We start from the raw sequence: 6,273 nt of genomic DNA, 5'->3' as shown, positions 1-6,273 counted from the left end.
CTGTGTCCCTGTACCTGCGTCTCCTGTCACGTTAGGCGGACCAGGTGTCAGTCTTGTGCGCTCTGTGTCCCTGTACGTGCGTCTTCTGTCACGTCTGGTGGACCAGGCATCAGTCGGGTGCGCCCTGTGTCCCTGTACCTGCATCTCCTGTCACATCTGGCGGACCAGGCGTCAGTCCTGTGCTGCCTGTGTTTGTGCCGGTGCAAGCATCTTGGCCACCGCACTGGCCGCAAGGTGATTTTGCTGTAAAACAACTGCTTAACTGCCTTGGCAGTTGATTTCATGTGGCCTGCCTGACTTAGTTGGCCGATGCCGTTTTTATATTGTGTAAATCGTGGCCCTCATAATCGTCCATTCAGTGACAGTTGCACATGAGGGTCTCAGAACTGGTAACTGTGTATGGGCTGGATAGAAACGGGCTGAAACTCACTGGGAGTGTGAAATGAGGCAGCCAGATTGCCAGCTCGGCTAGAAAGTGGCAGCGGCCAGTGTGCTCAGGCTCCGGGCAGCGCAGCCGCCGCCCCCCATGTCAAGACGAAAGTTTGCCAGGCTTTGGCTAACGGGAGGCAGCCCCTCGGCAGTGGCAAGACTTAACTGATTACTTGATTGATTAATGATCAGTTCTTCAGCTCATTTCCATATACCACCTTGTTCTCTAATGTCTGCCTAACAACTTTACCATGCGTATTAGAAATTGGGAGCCGCAGAAGATTCAGACTCCTTCTGTCCCCCCAATGGAAGTGGTTGCACGCCTCCTGAGGCTGATCTGTAACCGAGCCTTGCTGCGATGTGGCGCTGTCTGTACCGCTGTTTGTGTCTGGCCTGCTGTCACAGGCCCATTGACAGATGTGCCGAAGTTCCCTGGGGAATGTGGGTTTAGCTCTGTGCCTTTGAGGCCCTCAGCCTCGTTCTCTGTAAATGGAGTGAAACAAAACAAGAAACCGACGCTTGGCGTAAGTCTTCGTCACCCATCAGCTGGATCAAGGCATCAGCGACATTGCTCACGGGGAGAAACTGGACAGCAGGCCGCCAGCCTGTTATTTGATCTTTTACGGCAAAATCGCCTATGGCTAGTCGGCTACGCAGCAAAAACGCTGCGGCCCAGAGCTTACGGGAGGCCGCCCGGCATCTTCATGGTCGCAGACAGGTAAGGTTTCTCTTTGTCTTTTTCATGTTCTGGAAGAACAGATTCCTGATCTAGTAAGCTGTGTGACCTTGGGAGAGGATGAGAGGAAAGGGGAAGGAAGACAGTGTTCATTTGACAAATACTTATTGAGCATCTTCTAGGTGGTGGGGAGTCAGCAAGGACAAAACCAAACTCTGCCCTTCCAGCTTGCTTTCCAGTGGGAGAAATTAAAAAAAAAATTTTAATTTCTCCCACTGGATTTTTTAAAAATTAATGTGACCTTGCATTATAATGGAATTTCAGGTATGTGTCTTGATAATCAATGCATACACACTATACTAAGTTCAAGGGTGTTTCGGATGGTGATAGATGCTCTGGAGAGTTATAAAGCAGAGAGGAGAAGGAAAGGTTTGCAGCTGGGAAAGTGCGGAACTGCTGTTTTAAGTAAGGTGACTCTGAGGTGGGAAGGGGCCCAGGACAGATGGGGTAGGAGGCTGGCAGGGCTGGGAGGGGCCCTGGAGGGTGATTAGAAGGTCAACAAATAGAGAAGGGTCTTTGGGCCACAGCAAGGACTCAAATCAATTTTACTCTCATGGGTGGAAGCCTCTGGAAGTTTTTGAGAAAAGCCTTGTGCTTCTCAGATGCCCCACTTCACCGGTGCTTGCTTCTGTGCTAGGTATTCACATAAACGACTGTTTAGTCTTGGAAACCACCCGGTCAGGTGTGCTGTCTTGTCATCACACTGCAGGTGAAGACTACACAGCCTTCTGCAGGTCAAATAGGCAGCATGTGGGGACCCAGAAAAACTTGACCTCCGATGGCCCCAGCCTCATCCTCTGTAAAACAGGATGGTACTTACAAACGCTTCACCGTTACTGTGCAGTCACATGTCAGTGCCCCTGCGGCTGAGCAAAGTGCTCGAGGAACGACGTAAATGTTAGTTTCCTCTGCGCAAGGTCACATGCGCAGTAAACTCCACTGGACAGAGCACCTCTGCTTTCCACAGCCAGTGGGCACGTCCATGCCGTGTGGGTTTCAGATCCCCTGTCTCCTCCCACCTCTTGGTTCAGTCTCGCTCTGCTGTCAAACCACTCTTGAAGGCAGCTTCCAGTTAGAAAGTTCTTTATTGCTCCTACGCTGACCAAGCTTTGCCGCGCCCCTCGGCAGCAGTGGAGGGTTACGTGTCCAGTGTGAGCTTTTTGAGGGCCGTGTTGCTAGAACGGTCAGGTTAAATGCCAACGGCACGTGCGGGTTTGATGGGGTCACTGCCCCTGCCAGAGGGGAGCGGCTAAGCCCCCAGGAGGCGCTCAGGGCTCCTGAAAATGTATGCACCGTACAAAATGCCACCGCTCCCCCAGGGATGCTGCAGTGCTGCCTCGCCCGTGTCACCCTCATCATTTTATAATTACCTTCTGACCTTTACTGACTCTGACAGTTGTGCATCTTTAAAAAAAGGATTCGAGAATATTACCATTATGCCGTTGCCTAGAAACAGGGCCTAAAATACATCTGGCTTTAATAGAAGAGCTAAAATGAGTTTTCATTTTTTGGCATTGTCTCTCTCCTTTTGCTTCCCTCTCCTCCTCCCCTACTCTTTTTTTTGCAGAAGACGGCATACGAGATGTCGAGCAGTGACTGGAGTTCAGACGTGTACTCTTCCGATCTATGCAAGGGGGCTTTAGTTTGCCACTTAGCCAACTCCATGGATAGCCCCGCTTCTTCTTTTTTTTTTTTTTTTTTTTTGGATCAACCATGAATTGCAATCAAATTTCTCACTAACCCTTTCTGAACTGTCCAAAGCCAAGAGCCTCAGCAAAGAGGGCATTTTCCATCATGAGACACTTCAGCAACACTGGCTTGGTTTTAGGAGACCTAATCTCTTGCCCACTCACACAGCACACACAGTAACTGTACCGTCACATCACTCACCACTCTCCGAGGGAGCTTTGGCCAGCATGCCTCAGGATGCTAGAAGGAGATATATTTGTCTGTTCAATGAGGTATGTTCTAGTAGCTTGCCAGGTGACAGCGAACATAATTTTCTGACCCTTAAAAATCTCAATTCCTGGCTCTCCCTGGTGGCACAGTGGGTTGGAGCGCAGCTCTGCAAGCTGGCAGCAGCTGCTTCATTGCGAGTGAGTTGGATCCCCGCCTGCCCCAGAGGTGACCCACATGGCTCAGCAGACCTCTCCTGACCCGCCCGCTGCTCCTCTCAGCAGTGGACTTCACCCATCTGCCTGTTCTGCTCCCCACTGTCTCAGGTGAAGCCTCTCACCGCCCCTGTGCCTCTGACCTGTACCCCGATCTGTGTGCATAAGTAAATACATCTTTAAAAATAAATCTCAATTCTCCACTCCGACCCCTCTTCTGAGATTCCTCCTCTCCCCTCTCTCCAGCCAGTGCACCTTGCAAATACAAGCCATCACCCCTTAGGAAAACATCATACACCAGAGGCACCCCTGCACATCTGGGAATTTTTCTAGGGAGAGATCCAGCAGCACACGAATTTGAAATGCAGCAATATTGTCTCTCCTTTTCACTCTCCCTTCTCCTGGGTTATGAGGGCTCGTGTTCTCAGGGTACAGATCGATGGGGCTTCACCACACATGCAGCTCTGCAGGGGGTAGGGTCCCATATCCCCACTCCACTAAGGGCTGCGACTGGTTCCCACCACCAGACACCACCCCCACGCTGGGTCTGCAAGGGGTTTGATCATGAGAACCACCTGAGGGCCCCTCAGGACGATTCCTCAGTGCGCCTGCCTCCGCGGAGAGCCGCGTTTAACAAGCAGGCAAGGTGATCTTACCTGGCAGGATTAGTTCACACAGGCCAACAGGGAAAAGTCTTGGAACTTTAAAACTGCAGGCGAGGCTTTCTGTGCCCTCCAGATCCCACTGCTCCTTGTTGCCCTCTCAGCTGCAGTCCTGCCACCGCCAGCGCCACCCTGTGCTCACCGCCAGGCTCCACTGGGGGCCCGGCCCACGGCCCCGGCGCTTCCAGCTCAGTCCAGCATCCAGGAGTCTCTGGAGCACCTACTACTGCTTTAATAGAAACACAGCTACCTGATGCGTGGCTGTCAGTCTGCCCGCCGTCTGCCCTGGCCTTGCTGCTTACTGCCTGCTGGCCTCACAGGCTGCAAGCCCCGGGGTGGGGTGGGGGGCGCAGGCGTGGCCTCCAGCCAGCTCCTGCAGGTGCCCAGCAACGTAGCTTAGCCTCTGTCGGGGACTAGACGGAACTTGGGAGCAGGCCCCCTCAGCTCCGCCACCCTAGCGCCTGCGGTTACTCAAATGTTAGCTGAAAGAATCACTGAAAAATTTGACTTTATAAGCAGGCTAGGTCTGCCCAGGGCTTGTAGTGGACAGAGTTCAGGCCACCGCAAACTTGAAAGGGACATGAGGAGCCAGGTATTTGTGTGTGTGTGTGTGTGGGGGGGGGACCACTGAGTCCTGGACAGTGGTAGGAAAGAGATTTTCAGAGAAAGAATGGCGGAGGGTAGGAAAGTAGCCTCTGTCGTGGGTCTGGGCCTGGCATGGGAGTGGGCATGGGGTAAGAGGTGATTGTTCCCAGACAGCGCACTTCTGCTGGCAGTTTCCATAGACAGCGCAGGGCTCGCCAGGGCCACCGCTTCAATCTGCCTAAGTGACCTCCCAGCCTGGCCTGGAGCCAACGTGCACAGGCACCCAGGTCAGGAGGGTGCCACGCCCGCTTCCTCCCACGCTGGGGTGGAACGTTCGGCCCTCGGAGCCTTCGGCCTCCCTGTCTGTGCTAAGGGGCCGTAGTCTACTGAGTGGAAGGTGGCCGGGGTGCGGGCTTGACAACGAGATCAGTGGGGCCGGCCGGAGCCTCCTAGATTCGTGAACCACGGCAAGTGACCTCACTTCTCACCTCCGCCCCCAACATGGGCGGTGAGCACCCAGTTTATCGCAGGCTGAGCCGTGGCGCCCCTCACGCATATGGCCCACACCGCTGTCCCACAAGGAGACTCACCCTTTGAACAGGGACCCGCATCCTGTGATCACTGCTTCATCTGTGACCTCCACCCCCGCTAGACCCGCACCCTCAGCTTGCAAGCAGCCCCCAGAGAGCACATCGCTTCTTTTGTCAGTTTATTTTACAAACTTTCACCCCATCCGGACTAAGTAAACAAACTTGGTTCTGGACGAGGCACCAGGCAAACACCTTGTCTATGTTGCCTTCTTGTCTTTCAACGTCTCAACGGCAGTTCTGTCTTCAGCGCAAGGCAGAAGACAGTGCTGCAGTGAGAGGAAGTCTGAGGCTGCCCCTGAGAGCCTTAAGGGGGATTATCTTCAGGCTCACGCAGATAAGCTGGATGACAGGGTCTGGGGTGAAGGCGTTGGTGCCTTCCCAGAGCAGCAACACGGCCTACAGAGCCCTGAGGGCTGGGCGGAGAAGGATGCCCTTCTGGGGACCGTTCCCAGGCCTCTGGAACTGGGCTCCTAGAAACAGCCAGCGTAAGCTTAGCAGCTGCACAGGCACAAGAGCAAAAAGAAAAGCCCATTTCCACTCACTGGCTGGACCTGCACATCACTGTCATCTGACTGGCTTTTCACAGGGGTTTTACTTCCCAAACCTGAGAGAGTCCCGGAACACCGAGCCCTGTGCTGAGCAGAAAACTATCCAGTCTTCTTTCTCCCCCTCGTCGACACGGATGTCTTTGCTGTTCTGAGACAACGTGCTGTTTCAGAGCCTCTTTTCTGTGCTCTGAGAGCTCGCTGTGCTGCTTAAGCTGCTTTAAGTAGATGGGTCTGCCCCTTTCCAAACAGGAGTGATCCTTGCTGGAAGGAAACCCGCCGGCCCCTGATGCTCTCTGCGGCATGAGCCGGTCTCTGAACGAGACTCCACCCCGAGGGGCCCCCCTCGATGCCTCGCCATGCAGCTAAGGAGAACCCAGGCAGCTTGCAGCAGAGGGAGTGTTTCATTCACTTACTTACCTCTGGGGGTGCTGCCAGCCTTCCTTCCACAGGATATTTCTGAGGGTCCGTGTGAGGTAGCCGCCCACCAGATGAAACCACCTCCATCTTGTGGGGCTTTTCTTCTTGCTTCTTGATAACGAGTTGGAGACAGTTGGTAAGCGAGGCAGGCACCTCTCTCTCTTCTCTGTGGTGGATACTTCTTTCTTTTTGTCA

Source organism: Condylura cristata, unplaced genomic scaffold, assembly GCF_000260355.1.
Source record: "Condylura cristata isolate star-nosed mole 26May11 unplaced genomic scaffold, ConCri1.0 scaffold00025, whole genome shotgun sequence".
Taxonomy (NCBI): domain Eukaryota; kingdom Metazoa; phylum Chordata; class Mammalia; order Eulipotyphla; family Talpidae; genus Condylura; species Condylura cristata.
This window is presented reverse-complemented; position numbering follows the sequence as displayed.